At 42.6% G+C, this 16,176-nt stretch overlaps 1 long non-coding RNA gene across 2 annotated transcripts; it reads left to right on the top strand.

Moving 5' to 3' along the window:
• The first annotated feature begins 9,376 nt into the window (after positions 1-9,376).
• Positions 9,377-15,810, top strand: LOC116729242 (uncharacterized). 2 transcript variants are annotated; one of them, XR_004341117.1, is made up of 4 exons: positions 9,377-10,445; positions 10,581-11,057; positions 11,478-13,691; positions 13,826-15,810. It is a non-coding gene; the product is annotated as an uncharacterized LOC116729242 (long non-coding RNA). The 2 variants fall into 2 exon arrangements; XR_004341116.1 differs by having other exon boundaries at positions 9,377-11,057.
• The last annotated feature ends 366 nt before the right edge of the window (positions 15,811-16,176 follow it).

Genomic DNA, 16,176 nt, shown 5'->3' with positions numbered 1-16,176 from the left:
CAGAAACAACATCTCAGGTGTTTCCTGCCACTGACACACAGAGCTGTGCTAATACAGGATGACGTCATCAGTTAATCCAGTCCTGAACCGTTATGAAGCAGCTTCTGATGCTCCTGAACTCCAGAAATCCAGACTGGGAACCATCAACCTGAACAGGTGGAAGGTCACTGTGTGAGCCGAAGCTTTTCTCCCTTAGGTCAACAGATCTGTTGTCCAGGGAAAAATGACAGAGATTTAATCTGGAGCATCAAAGCTAAATATCATAATTAGACATATTTCACAGGCCTCTCGGTTTATTAACTTGGTTTTGTTTCCAGACTTTTGTCTGTAAATAAAGTTCAACATTTGTATGAAACTAAAAATGTGGGTCAGTTTATCACAGACCAGCTGTTTACCAGCACTGCGGTAATAAAAAGCAACACGTACTCAGATGATGTAAATATCAGTTTATTTAAACGCGGTTTTGTGGTGGAGGCTGAGAAACGTTAACAGAAGTTTAGGGTTGATTCTCAGAGTCTCTGATAATGAAGACGACTTGGCTGCTCACTGACATTATGAGAACCTTGGAAGTGTTTTTACCTGCAGCTTCCTGGAACAACCAGCAGATAAAATTAGCTACGCGCCACCTTAAAATAGAAGCACAACAATCTTAAAATAGAAACACAACAATCTTAAAATAGAAGCACAACAATCTGTCTTCACTGGTCTGTTGTAGAGGTGTGAGTTTCTCAGCCTGACCCGATTCACTCCTCATCTGGACGGTTTATGCATCTGTGTGTTTGCAGCGTCAGGTTTGGTCACTGTGACGACGCTGCAGAGCTCCGTCAGAGAAAAACCGCTGCATCCTCGGTGCATCACGGAGCGTCATCACAGATCCTTCCTGCCAGCAGCCATTAGGCTCTGGACCCGTCAGCAGAATCAAGTCTTTACATCCCAGCTGGTATTTAAACAGCTTCACTCATTTTAAATAATATTTTCTGGTGTTTGCACAATTTTAATTTTATACATGTTAAATTGTCTGTTTTTGAAAAACACTTGGACAGTTTACACATTTTAAACAAATTATTTAACTCAGTTCCACAGTCTTTTGAATCGGAGTATATTTTAAAGTACTTTATATTACAATTGTTTATTTCTTATTCTTTTAAATATATTTTTAGTACTTTTATCTTTTGTAAACCTAAATGCCTTAATGTCACTTTACTGCTGTGGGACAGAAAAGGATATTTATTTTATTTTATTTTATTTTATTTTATTTTATTTTATTTTATTTTATTTTATTTTATTAACCCAGTGGATTTCTCTGACTTGCAGGATTCCAGAATTGAAACTTCAGATTGGATCAGAACCAAATCCACTGATTCTGTCCATCAGGACGGCAGAATCATTTCTAACTCTGTAGAACCTCAGAGAGGCTGACCGGGTTTGTTTTGTTTCTCTGAACCTCACAGGTTGGTTCTGGTTCTGACCGAGTTACTGAGCTGGATATTTTCTGCTCTCCTTTACAGAACAGAACCAGTGTGGTTCTGGATCCGGTTTGGTTTTTACATGTTTACCTGTAATGAACATGGCGCCAGGTACTTTTCCACCCCAGAGTGACTGGATGAAACCGGCAGCGCTAACGCCTCGCCGACATGTTGCTGCATGCCGCTGGAACACGGAACCGCAGGGTTTGGTTCTGGAAGGAGGAGAAGCTTCGATCCGCTTCACTCCCACTGCAGCTCAGACCAGGATTCCTAACAGAACCCGCCTCAGGTGGACCTTCACGTTTAGCGGTTAGCTAAAACAGTTTCTGTTATCTGAAATAATCAGACCATTCAGTTCCTGCAGAACCTGGCCTGCCGGCCCGCTCCCCGACCATCTGCTGGAGGAATTTCACTGAAACGTTTTCATAGTTTAGATGTTTTAATCTCTGGGAGTTTAGATGTTTTAATCTCTGCGAGTTCCTGGATGTGGATTCCTGTCGGGTCTGCAGAGAAACTTCCAGGAAAAATCTGTCTGACCTCTGAATCGGGCCGAGACGTTACATCAGCAGATGTTTGGATAAGAAAGGACCAGCGCACGTTTTTATCAAATCAAGCTGCAAAAGAAGGTCTTGTCTTCCTGATAAAGGTCAAAGGTCAGATTAATGTCGCTGCATAGAGCTGAGCAGACAGTAAATACAGAAAAAAATCAACATTAATATGCAAACATCGACACATTAATGTTTATTTTAACAAGTTGGTGTAAATATTAAATTCCAGTATCGACATCCAGATGAAACGATGAAACCTGAAAACCTCCTGATCCAGATTTACAGTAGAAACAGAGAGAAGTCAGAACCCGTCCAACAAGAACCAGCTTCTGCTTCTGCTCAGGTTGACCTTTCACCTCCGTCCCGTTTCTGTGTAAACAGCAGGAAGTTGATCTTTAGATAAACTGCTGCTGATCAGACCAGGATCAACAGACCCAAACAAAACCTGACCCTGACAGAACCGCCCCCCCATGATGCCTTTCACTGCCTGACCTTCTGCTGTGATGACATCAGCATCTCTGAACCCGCTGAGGCTCCGCCTCCGGTCCGAACAGTTTGAGCTCCGGTGGGACATTTGGAGCCGATGTGTTAAACTGAGTCCAGTAAACGTCAGAACTCGGACAGAATCGTGTTCGGTGTTTCCAGAAAAATCCACAGAGAACAACGGTTCCCTTAAAGCTGCGGTGTCCAGTCAGTCATGCAGGGCCCGGATCCTGCATGCTTCGGTTCTGGTTCAACACAACTGGATCAACTGATGACTCGTTAGCAGAACCTCAGCAGAACTTTGACCTGCTGAGGAAACAGTGGAAACAGTTTGAATCAGCTCAGCTGGAGCAGAGACTCACGTAGAACATGCAGGAACCGGGTCCATATGGACTGACTGACTGACTGACTGACTGACGGACAGACTGACTGACTGACTGACTGACTGACTGACTGACTGACTGACTGACTGACTGACTGACTGACTGACTGACTGACTGACTGACTGACTGACTGACTGACTGACGGACTGACGGACTGACTGACACTCGGCCTTACAGCTCCAGCTTCCTGCTGAAATAAGAGAAGAACTTTAATGGAAGAACTTTAAGAGCTTTTAGATTTGAGGCCTTGTTCTGGTTTCTGTGTTTTCTGCGTGTTTTGGACCTGAGGTCCGTTTATGAATCTAACGTCACTGATCTGCTCAGACCTGCTTTATGTCAGGATCACCTGGCTGCTGCAGCACTTTCCCAGATTTGATTCATTTTTATTGACATTTTGTTTGCAAGCTGAATTGCAGTTAAGAATAAAAGTGAAAGTTTGAACTGATTCAGTTCCAGAAGCTTCTTCAACAGACACAATGTTGGACAAATTCTCTCTCAGTTTCCTGGTTCAGAAAAACAATTCATGCAATTTATTGACTGATGTAAAGTTTAAATAACCAACTTATTGTTTTATGGTTTCACAGTTTCCTCCCTGAACATCCGTCACGTCCTCCATCCTCAGCCGGTTCAGTCACATTCCTGCTTCTCTCACCTGAACGGTTCCTGAGAAGGAACGCTCCATCTTTGTTCCTTCTCATTCACACCTGGATTATTTTCAGGTTTAACCCTTTCACTCTTCCTCTCTGTTTCCTCCTGCAGACTCAAACTTTTCTCCTTCTGGACGGTTTGTTTCTTTGTGGATCCAACAGAAACACGCCTGACAGTTAAAGATGTTTTCAGACTATAAGCGTTAAGATTTATGAATCTGAATCTGCTCAGATTTATGATGCAAGGCAATCTCTCTAAAGAATATCTAGCTTCAGATGGCTGAGCTTAATGTGTGTCGGATTTGCTGGAATCTGCTGGTTTAGAGTAAATCGGTGGATCCGTTCATCAGCTGACTGAACTGGAAGAGGAAACAGAAAAACAGGAAACTCGTTTTATCTCGGAAGTGAATAATTTCCTCTTTTTTCATTTGCTGAAGTAGAAACTGAGCTGAATTAAACAATTGGAGGAACTTTGAGACCTTTACTGGACCTGGAGAACCAGCTGGAGAAACTTTATGAATAATTATGATATTAATAAAAACATTCACTTGGGTTGTTAAAAATCCGTTTCCTAAAATGGATCTTGGTAGAAGAAAAGATGATTTCCTAAATTATTTCAGACGTTTCTCTTTGAATCACTTAGGATGAAGATCCGTCATCATCATCATCATCTTGGCGGCGGTGACGTATAAACGCAGGCGTGACGCATCGACCCGCTTTGATTACAGCCGGCGACCCAATCAAAACAAATGACCCGGCCTCAGCAGACGTCACATCCTAACATATGAGATCAGACATTATGTCAGCGGGCCGGGAGACAGAGGAGAGAAACAAAGAGCATAAACAGAGAGAGGAGAGGATTATTTAAAATGAGAGAGAAAAGAAGCAGCTCAGATAAACAAAAAACAGCAAACAGAACGAAGCTGAGAGAAATCAGCCAGACATGTTGGAGCAAGAGGCAGCGACGTCTGCCCATCACTGAACTACATCACCGTTCAGAGAGGGAAAACGTTCCCAGCAGGAAAACGTTCCCAGCAGGAAAACGTTCCCAGCAGGAAAACGTTCCCAGCAGGAAAACGTTCCCAGCAGGAAAACGTTCCCAGCAGGAAAACGTTCCCAGCAGGAAAACGTTCCCAGCAGGAAAACGTTCCCAACAGGAAAACGTTCCCAACAGGAAAACGTTCCCAACAGGAAAACGTTCCCAGCAGGAAAACATTCCCAGCAGGAAAACGTTCCCAGCAGGAAAACGTTCCCAGCAGGAAAACGTTCCCAGCAGGAAAACGTTCCCAGCAGGAAAACGTTCCCAGCAGGAAAACATGTCCGTTTTCCAGGACTGGAAACTTCAGACAGATTCAGCCCAGCCTTGACCTGACCATCATCTCCTCTGTAGACCGGTCAGCTGTGAGGTCATCTGAACAAAGGTCAGAGTTCAGAGAAATTAGCAGAAACTCAAGAGCTCCACCTCAGATGCTACAGGCCTCAGTTAGAAGGTTAAAGGTCATGGCACTGACCCAGAGTAACTGTTTGGAAGGGTTGAAGGAGAAAATGTATTTTCTTGAATAAAACATTAAGGCTGTTTCAGACCTGATATTCCAGCAGATTAACTTTGATTAGAGACCAGAACTAAATCAGCTGCTCTGAGTCAAACCAACCTGTTCCCCTCCTCACCTGAGGGGGCGCTGCACCAGGAACACCTGAAAAAATGACAGGAAAACCTCTGAAGAAGATACTGAACACAACTTCCTTCTTCACCAAATGGAAACAAAACAGAGAATTTAGCGGTTGGAGGATTTCTCTTTTGTAGAAAAAACAAACGTGCTAGCCTAGCGCTAGCACGTTTGTTTTAGCTGTATTTACCCAGAATGCCCTGCGCTGTAGTACACTTCCTGTTTTTGGAGCGGTTTCCGATCCGCTTGGCGTTCACATATGAATTCAAACGGGACCAGAGTTCACTTCACCCAAACAGAGACGGAGGTTTGGACCAGAGCGATTCAGGTTTCAGGGTTTGACATTTTTTGTTCCGCATTGAGTTTGATTTCACATTCACATCTCCAAAAACAAACTGGAGCTGGATTAAAGCGGACTGGTCAGGGCTTTAGTTCTGTGGGAGGATGAGACCAAACTGGAGCTGATCAGATCAGAACTAACTGTAAAGCACGGTGGTGGAGGGGTGATGACTAGGGATTGCTTTGCAGCCGGGAGCCTTGAGTTGACCATCATCTCCTCTGTAGTCAGATATCAAACAGCTGAACCTGGATCCAAACTGATTCGTAACCAGAACCAGAATCCCAAACCCGCAGCAGATCCAGATGTGACACACACGTCTGGATTTGTGTGTGTTTTCCCTCAAATCACCCAATCAGCTCCTCTCTCTGCCCTCCACCCTTCATACCTGGCGTCTTACCTGTGCAGGTGTACGTGTTTGGAACCCAGTGGCGTCCCCATGGCAACCTCCAACACCAACACCAGCAGGGTTCCCCAGCAGCAGCAGCCCTCCATGAGGTAATGATCTACAGACATGAGCTGCTCTGCAGCATCATTAGAATAACTTTCTGCTCTGCGGGTTTTTCAGACGACTCACGTTGGGATCAGAGGATGTTGTGATGCAACCTGAAGCTGCAGCTTCTGACTCAGCAGATCTCTGAGCGCCAGGCCCAATAAATATAAAAAGGAAAGTTCTGCAGGAATTTAATGTGTTGGAAAATCATGCAAAGCAGCAGCTTGAAGCTTCCAGGCTCCCGTAGGAACGGAGCTGAACTTCCCTCTGAGTTCAGGGCAGGGAAAGTTTCCCAAGAGGAAAAGGAAAAATGAGCCAAACAGAGCTGGCTTTGTTTTAGAAATATTAATAATCCTCTTCACAGCATCACGGAGGAATCCCTTTGAAATCAATTATGTTTTATAATAACAGATGGATTTTTATACACACCGCTCATGCTGTCTCAGATTTCAGCTAAAAGTCTTATTTTTACTCTACACCAGAAAAAAATCTCTTTATAAGATTTACATTTTACATTCTTTATTTATAAGCTTCAGATTTTGATTCATTATTTACTTGTTGGTAATTTAACTTTTACTTAAATCTTTTAAAGTTTTTATACCATCAATGTTTCAGGAACTGCAGATGGAAACAGGCATAGTAACTAAGTGTTCATTATTGTGCACTGTTCCTTTAAATGTAATCTTATTAATTCATAGATTCATCTGTTGATGTTTAATGTTTTATTTGATTCTAGATCTGATTTTAAAGATGAAAAAACCCAAAAACTTTAGTAAAGAGGCAGAAAACTGGAAGTTCATTTCAAGATTTTTATTACAAAAATAATAAATAGCAAATAAAATAAATAGCCAAATAAGACATCTATACAAAAACAATGTTAACATCAGTAGGAATGTCAGGTTCAGGCATGTTCGCATGTAGAAACGTTTGATTTGTGGCTCAGTGCAGCCAGTCTGTGCAGAAGTCACTGATTCAGTTCAAGTTTTCTGGAGTTCAAGTTTCTGTTTTCTTCTTAGTGTTCACAGTTCTGTCATTCTCCCAGATTCTGTCTCTGCCCAGACGCTTCATCCCCCCTGCAGTGCGGGAGTCTGCTGGCTGGGTGGATCCGGCGCTCGGAGCCTCCTGCCCGGCCGCGCCGCGCAGGGCGCACCGCGTCTCTCCGGAGGATCTCCCCCAGTTCGGCTCAGTTTTTCATCCCATCAGCCAGATTCGGGCTGTGTAGCGGAACCAGTCCGGGGCACTTAGTTGTCGTTGCCCAGAGTGTGGTAGACCAGCAGGGCCACCATGCCCTTCCCTGCGCTCTGCTGGAAGCCGGTGGAGTCGCTCTTCTGGGCGGCCTCCTCGCAGCGGATCGGCGCGGCGCTCCGCTCCGACATCTGCCGGGCCTGCTGCTCGGCTGACTGGAAGCTGAAGCCCTGGTAGTCGCTGATGGAGCCGTCTGCGCTCAGCGGCACGTCGACGCACGGCTCCTCGGTGTAGATCTGCCACAGCACCACCAGGCACAGGATGACCAGCCAGCGCTTGGCCTGGCTGCGCTCCGGCGGCGGGAGGTGCATGCGGACCTTGGCAGGGTACATGACCCGGGTGCAGCGCTTCTTGGGCCGGATTGGCACGTAGGAGCGCACGGCGGTGGCCTGAGGCGGGATCCGCTCGAAGGTGAAGACCTCCGGCTGGGTGCTGCGGGTCGCCATGCCGGAGCTGAAGGCGAAGCTCTCCTGAACGGTGAGGGTCACGCTGTCGGACCGGGAGTACATTCTCTCGGTTTTCTGTTCTCTTTGTTTCGGGTTTCTGTTTGCGCTCGGAGTCAGATAGATCTGCCGGAAAACTTCCAGGTTCTGTCTTTTAAAGGCGTCCTCCTGCAGCAGTGCGCGCTTTAGGCTCCTCCCTGATGACAGACTATTGCTATTGCTCAAATGAGAAAACACCGAAAAATTAGCATAAGTTTAGCAGCTTGAATCCAGCCGGAGCAGCAGCTGAGTCATCCTGGGTGGGTCACATTATCTCACTGCAACGCTAAAAATCCACACATCAGGTTTATTCAAATATAAAGATTTTATCAACTAAACCATTTAATTTACTCTAAATATTTAAGACAGATGTTAGTCTAGTCTTTTGTGTATAGAATCAAATTTCTTCCCTTTATTTTGATCGAATATGTTTTACCTTCACATGATATTCACCACATTTAATAAAGTGTCGTCATCCAGATGTTGAGCTCACTGTAAACAGCAGTTTGTGGTCACAAGTTAAAAACTGGAAACTTCCTTCAAATCAACGTCAAAGTGTCAAAATGTCAAAATGTCAAGTTCAGATGGTCTGAGGGTTAAAACCAAGGAGAAAACCATCATTTCTGTTCCCAAGGATCAGAAACAGAAGGAAAAAAGAACTAAAATATTGATGCTAAAGCATCAAAACAAAATGACACATTTTCAGTTTATTTATTAGCACAACTGAGGCTGACTGATTTTTCTCACATGGACAAAATATCTTAATAAGATGAAATATGAGACAAAAATAAACTTTTGGATAAAACTGAGAATAAACAGAAACAGCTGTAAAGTTTAAAGTTTAAACTTTATTTTTAGTTTTAAACATTATGAAGAGAAGTCAGATAATAACTACAGAATAACTGAAACTTTCTAAGAGATGAAAAATAATGAGAAACATGAAGACGAAACACATTTTGGTTCAAAACAAACAAATAAAATCATTTTTTAACATTTTCTATAAATACATTTTCTTGCCTCATGTTGCCGGGGGAAGTTTTGTAAATTTTCCACGCTGTGGTTTTGTGAAATCATTATGAAACCGGAGGATGTTGTGAATTCACAGCGGAGGAAACTTTTCTGTTTGCATCGCAGGACGGAAACCTGGAAAACATGAAGCAGAAGTTTTCATTTCTGCAGGTTAACATGGATTCTAAAGACGATCTGAAAATAACAACGCATCCAGCAAAAAGAAAAATAAACGATCAAAAATCTAAACTGGACCATGATTACATCATCCTGAATACAGACCAATAACACCTCAGGGTTTTACTGATTAACCTGTAAAATTATTTTTATTCTCATGCAAGCTTGAGAATTTTGTAAAAAATAAAAAGATGAAAAAATTATATTTTGTTTGCTTTTAATTAAAAACACCAAAAACAAACATTTCTGTATCATTATCATTTCTGATGAATATTCCTCTTCATATTGGATAATTTCATAGAAATCCGCTGACCCAGGAATTAGGAGAAAAGTGTGTGTTGGTGACGAAAGTGTGTGTTGGTGATAAAAGTGTGTGTTGGTGATGAAAGTGTGTGTTGGTGATGAAAGTGTGTGTTGGTGATGAAAGTGTGTGTTGGTGATGAAAGTGTGTGTTGGTGATGAAAGTGTGTTTAGTCCCAACCTGCAGGCCTCTCCTCTCCTCAGGTCGGGTATCGGCCCACGACCTTCACAGTTTTCCCTAATCTCTCTCAGGTTGGTCAAACCTCCAGTCATGAATAATTTCAGGTTTTCACTTCCTGTTCCTGTTTTGCATCATTTCCTGTGTGGAGGAACAAACAGCATCTGAAGTCGTTTTCAGTCAGACTGAATGTTGGAGTTTCTTTCATCAGTTCTTCTGAACGGAAACGGATCATGATGTTGATCTGGATCAGATGATGAAGGTGAATATTTGTGTTCCCGTTTGTTCTGGAGAATGTTCTGCCCCCTAGTGGACAAAAGGTCCCAGTTAAAGGCCAGAATGTTCAGTTTTAGGACGATTTGGACCGAAGGATCAAATCATCGTCACATGGTTCCAGTAAAACCTTCCAAATAAAACCTTCTGTATCACAACACTTTTGGACCGTTTAGCCGGTTACCATAGAAACAGAGCCGAACACAGCTCCACATCTTGACTGTAAGGTGTTTAATGAGTTTCTGTTGGGAGCCAAGTTCTGCTGCTGTGGACTGGTAGCGGTGTGGAGTCGGGACATCGTCCCGCCTGAGCGGATCCATTGACGGGATGCCAGGTCAGCTGGGAGCCGTTCCTGGTTCTGCGTACGCAGGAATGTGCAGGAGGCCAAAACGAAACAAATCTGCTATTATGGAGCAATTTCTGGAACAATAGAGAAGAAACCTGGCAGAACATGAAAGAACCTGGTTCTGGTTCTGGTTCTTGGTGAAAGGATGTCCCTCCAGGCTGGAGCCTGTCAGCCGGTCAGAGTCACAACAATCCAGTTATTTTACAGTAAACAGACCCAGAGTCACTCTGAGTATTTATGGGATGTAAACAGCAGCAGGTGTTGTCAGGACAACCTTTCACCTTGTTTATTAATGATTCTCCGTCTGTTTTCAGAGAGCTGCAGCAATAAGGTCCCAGTTTTTATGCTGGTTACGGACAGTTGACCTTCATGACCTTAAGTCAGAGTTTCCGCTGCATTCAGGCCAGTGACAGTGAGTATAAATAAAATAACTGTCATTTTACGCATCTGCTTTAAGGTTGGAGGCTTAAAGATGTTTTCACACCTGATAGTCTGATAGACTCGCTTTGATTAGAGACCAATAATCAAACATTTGCTCCATCTCCAGCTGCTGTGGCTCTTTCTCACTGCAATGATTCAAATCAGCCAAACTCGTTGAACAACCTGTTCCCCTCCTGGCCTGTGGGGGCGCTGCACCAAGAACCACTGAAGGAAACAACACTAAAACCTCTAATGACACTGAGAGCAACTTCCTTCTTCATGGCGTCAGATTGTAGCGTTTGGAGGATTTCTCTTTTGTTTTTAGCTAAAGACCACGAGACATTTCTCCTGAAAGTGTTACTGCATTTGTTTTGGTTGTCTTTACCCAGAATGCCTTGTGCTGTAGCCCACTTCCTGCTTTTGGAGCTTTATCCGGTCCGTTATGCTTTGAAACCAAACCAGAGTTCACTTCAGCCGAACTGAATCCGAGGTTTGGAGGTGGATCAGAGTTCAGGTTCTTGGTCTGCATCAGTTTACGTGTTCACACGGACTCACAGGCTAGTGGATCGCCACCTGCTGGACAGGAGCATAAAACTAAGTTTCTGTAAGTTGAAACATCGAATTTGTTGAAAAGTTTTTAAATCATCTAACTGATGCAAACTGTGTTTTCAGGATTAAAAATCCAGTTTACTGTAAAATTTAAACTGCAACGTGTTTAAGCTTCTTTAAAAGGTCAGAATAGATTCGAACTGCAGACCTGAGTCTGTTTGGACTCAGGTCTGCAGACCGGTACCATAAGGACCGGTTTGCAGGTTATTGGTTCATTTTTCCTGCAGACTCAGAGTGTTGTAAACAGCCGTTAATCTGTTTATATCAGCTCTTTGCTGTAGATAAGGAGTTCTGGAGAGGAGCATTAATGGCTCTACAGGTTCTGTTTATCTCGGTTCTGATCAGTTCTGATCCTAAGTCTTTTCTTAGCCTGATTTCCAGTAACTGCTGAACTCGTCTGTCTGTCTGTCGGCAGGAGTCCAGCTGCCAGAACCAACAGCAGGTTCTTTGTTTGGTGATATTTCCTCTAAGATCTGGGAGGGAATCCAGGAGGAGACCCGGTTCTGTCAGCCGGTTCTGACCAGCTCGTCTTGTTCTGCAGCGGAAAGTTAGTGATAAAATCTCTAACTCCTTCCTTCAGTTTGATTGATTTAATAGATAATAATAAAGAGCCGTTTGCTTTGTTTCTTCTCTGGGTTTTTCCCGCTCAGCTGTCAGGTTTATTTTTAGTGGATCCACCAGAACCAGAACTTCTTACTGGAAACATAAAGTTCTGTCATTTATTTGGAGCTTCGTCTGAATTAGACAGAAGATAAAGATGATTGAAGTGAATCCAGTTCATCCTGGATGTTGTGTATAATTATTAGACTTTGGATTCACTTCATCTGTTCATGTTCAGCTTAACGAGTCCAAATGAAAAACGGATAAAGGAACCAGAACCAGAGAGCAAAGGCTGGAAGATCCGGCTTGAAAATGAAAACTCAGACTTTTCCAAACCAAATAAGATTTTTGATTCTAATAGGTTTCTTTACTTTCTTTTCTATAAAGGAAATTGCAAATAAAATATTTTCCAACAGTGTTTTTTCAGATCCTGTCTGAAAACATCAGTTCAGTGTTTGGGCCTAAAGACGCTCAAATTCACATCAACATCTGGACCCGTTCAGCAGATCTGAGACCCGGCAGAACCCGGCCATGTTGGACTGGGCCCGCCGCTTTCCCCAGCAGAACATCAGAACCAGAACCACACAGCTTCCTGTTTGAAGTTATGGTTATATACTGTACTCACATTACATGTTTTTATGCTAATATGATGAAAATATTCTCATGTAGTTGGATGATTTTTAAATTGCAGTTTGAACTTTTATGCTGCTGTTGACTAAACCTTCAACTGTTTATACCTGAAATATGAATTATTTATCTTATTTTTTAAATCCTTTAATTCTGTAAAGTGAAGAGTTAAACTTTGTCGTCTCTCTGTCTGTCGCTGGATCGTTTCTGCTCTGGATGGAAACCAGAAGTTTTCTCAGAGAAATGAATGAAATGTGACAGCAGGTTAATGGGAAGTTTTCCAACGAGTCTGTTCATGAAGACACAAAGCAACAATCATTATTCATCTCCCTGAATTTTCAGCTTCAAAGAGTTTCTGCTGGGAAAAGAAGCTGAGAGGAATTTCATCACTTCTTGCTGAAATTCTCTGGATTTTTCAAACACCTCCACCTTCCCTCAGTTTCAGGTATGACATGCAGCGTTGATGTGAAACTTCCTGCATGCTTTCAATACCTAAAGGTCATTCTGATTCTTTTGTCTTTCACTCTGAGTGTAACCAGAAAGAATCAGAAGCATCTGAACTATTTCAGGACTGTAGGAAACAAAGCTTACAGCGTGTGACCGTCGTCACACACACCCACACCCACACACACACACACACACACACACACAGCTCCTCCGATCAGTGAAACACAAACATGGAAACATCTCAGTCTAAAAATGGAGAGGAGTCTTTCACAGACAGCAGCAGGTCAGGACGGGCCGATCCAGAACCAGCCGATCCAGAACCAGCTTCCAGTCACTCTGACTTTCACTTTTATCTCACCTGGCTGTGAGATTCCAGGTCTCTGACTGCAACAGGTTAAAGTATTTGAAGGTGGCAGATTTTCCAAAGATGGAAACAATGTAAGAGGAGTGAGCAACATTTCAGAGGCCTGAAGGAACGCTGCAGGCATCTGACCCAGAACCTCTGAACATCAGAACCACAGAACCACAGAACCACTCTGGTTTATCCACCCAAAAGGAAAAAATCCAGACAGGACGAGCTGGAAAAACCTAAACTTTCTTCTTGTTTATTGAACAAAGTTTGGTCATCAGACCATCTTCAGCTCTGACTGTAGAAACCCCAAAGGTTTTTTTTTTATTAAAATTTCTTAATTTTTAATTGTATTTATTTAATCAAGTAATCAATTAATTTATGCATTGAACAGCTGGTGCCTGGATCTGGATGAGAAAGATCCAGGCACCATTGAGGCCCAGAGGAAACAAACAGAAAGAGAGAGCGAAGCTGAAAACCACCAGGAAGGCTGAAGGAATGCTGAGCTTCTGATTGGCTCATCTGGGGTTTGGAGACTTTTCTCATTAACTTCAGGATTCCAGTAAAGACGGAAGCAGAGATGAAGGAAGCTGATTATTTTTAATGGTGGGTCTGTTAGTCACATCCAGGCCTGATCAAACAGGCTCCGCTCTGACATTCCACAGCAGCTTTTCTTCCCCATGAAGAGATTCTGCTGTGGATCAACGTGACGACTGATCACATTGTTCTAATTATTACAGCTGAAACATTAAACTACCTGAGAATCACCTGCAGACGCCTCCCAGAGCCACAGGAGAGGCTGAACATGTGCAGACAGCAAAATGAAACCGGATAAAGACAAAGACCAGAATTCCAACCAGCCTGAACCCAAAGCGAGGTTCTGATCGATCAGGGAACAGATAATCGAACGCTGATCCTGTCAGACTCTCCGCCTGGCGGCTCTGATGGAGCAGCTGGACAATTTTCAGACAGCATCAGTCAAACATTCATCAGATCAGTGGAATTAAAACCGCCAACACGTCCTGAAACAGATTTTACAGTTTATCTGATTTTCCAAAGATTCACAAAACATTTTTTTTATTTTTCAACTTAAATTTTAGTCTCAGATTAAACTGCTGGACTTTTTCTTGTCGATCAGAAATCCTCTTCCAGCAAAAGTCATGTTTGGTTTGGCTCAAGTTTTACACAATAGAAATTAAAATCAAATGTCAAATTTACAGAATAAATATAAATATCATCATGAAACGGCTATAAAATCCCAGAGTGAAACTAAAATATGGATTTTGTGACAACATCACCACCAGAGTTCAGCCTGGAAGTTTGTAACATTTCAATTCTTTAACTGTTGTTATTTTCTTTGCTTTCTGATCAGTGAGTGGACAGGTTCTGATGAAAACCTAAGAAATGATTAAAGGACATCAGACAGAGAGCGGCTGGAAGGTCAAAGTTCAGACTGAAGGTCACTTCAGGGTTTTTGGGTTTCCTGTTCTGACTGGAGCTGAAGGAAAGTTTCCTCCATGATCCACTTCAGACTGGAACAACTTTTCATTTCTCCGTAACGATCCTCCGTCTGCAGCTCAGAGGTTTTTCCATCCTGACCGTAAACCATGAATCGTTTCCCCGATTTAAATGCTGAGGTCATGTGACCCAGTCTGGGTTCTGTCGGGTCCAGCTGGCAGTCGGGCCATGTGATGTGGGTCAGGCTGATCAAACGGGCCGCTGCTGGAGTCCGGCCATGTGAACGGGCCTACGTGCAGAACGGCCCCGGCTCTGGCCCCGGTTCTGGCCCCGGTTCTGGTCCCACCCACAGCCGGGTCACATGCTGGTTTCCAGCTCATCGGATCCATCTGCCGCCTCATTTATGTAATGACTGTGATGTGAAGAGAGACGGTTCTGTTGGCTCCAGAACCGAGCTGCCTGGCTCTGGTTCTGAGGCCAGTAGAAACTGGTGAGTCATGGATGAACTGCAGGATGAGTTCACTGGATTTCTCCTGAAAGGCTCATTAACCAAAACCTGAGGCAGGAAGTGACTTCAGCTCACTTCCTGTTTGGAGCTGCAGCTTCACCGTTTATAATCAGTTTAATCTGGGAGATTAATTATCCGAGTTTAAAAGTGATTATTGGTTATTATTTCATTAGATGCATTTATAAACAAACACAGATTAAAAGCATCCGATTATACACTGAAAAAACAGAACAGCTGATTCAACTTAAATTTATTTAATCGATCAGAAGATTATCAAGTTGAACCAACATCATTAAAATAAGTTTGACAAACTTCGTTAAATCACTTGTAACCAATTAGCATTTTTTAAAAGTTGGGGCTGCATTCGTTATTTCAGTGTAGCCATGGTAACGCATCAATGAAACTACAAAGGTTATTCTTTGGACTTGTACAAAAGTAAACTTATTCCTCTAAATCTTGAATTTTAATGTTAACCAATTAAATGTTTTGAGTTATCTCTGTTAAAACCATTAAATCAAATTTAACGACATCCTACAGATTTTAAAATTCTAGATTTATAAATTAAGATGTAAAGAGCCTGCAGGTCTGGGAGGTCAGACGGAGCTGCTGAGTTTGCTCATGCCTTGGGCCGGCTCTGAACCCAGCAGCTGAAATATTAACACAGTTTAATGGAGAAAAAATGAAGAATTTAATATGAGAATTTAAAATATGCAAAGATGAATCTGTAATAAAAAAATCTAAATAAAGATGAACGTAAACTTTACCTCAGGTTCACTTGTTCCTGTTTCTTTTTTTTTGATCAAGGTCTTTTTATTATTTTTTACATACACCACACACACACAAAAAAAAACAAAAACAAAAAAAAAAAAAAAAAAAAAAAAAGACTGACAAAATATACAACAAAAAATCCCTCCCAACCCTCCTCTCCTATACCGGATCTACTACCCCAACAAGAATACACCTTTTATTCATACATCAGCCGATACAAAGCACAGGTTTGCACACAAAGAACCAATATTTGACCTTTACACAAAGTTATCTGCGGAAATATTCCCGACATAAGATATAAATGGCTGCCAGATGTCAAAAAATTTGTTTACAGATCCCCTAACAGTATATCTGATC

Source organism: Xiphophorus hellerii, chromosome 12, assembly GCF_003331165.1.
Source record: "Xiphophorus hellerii strain 12219 chromosome 12, Xiphophorus_hellerii-4.1, whole genome shotgun sequence".
Lineage (NCBI taxonomy): Eukaryota > Metazoa > Chordata > Actinopteri > Cyprinodontiformes > Poeciliidae > Xiphophorus > Xiphophorus hellerii.
Note: the sequence above shows the minus strand (reverse complement) of the source record. Positions and strands in the feature narration are given on the sequence as shown.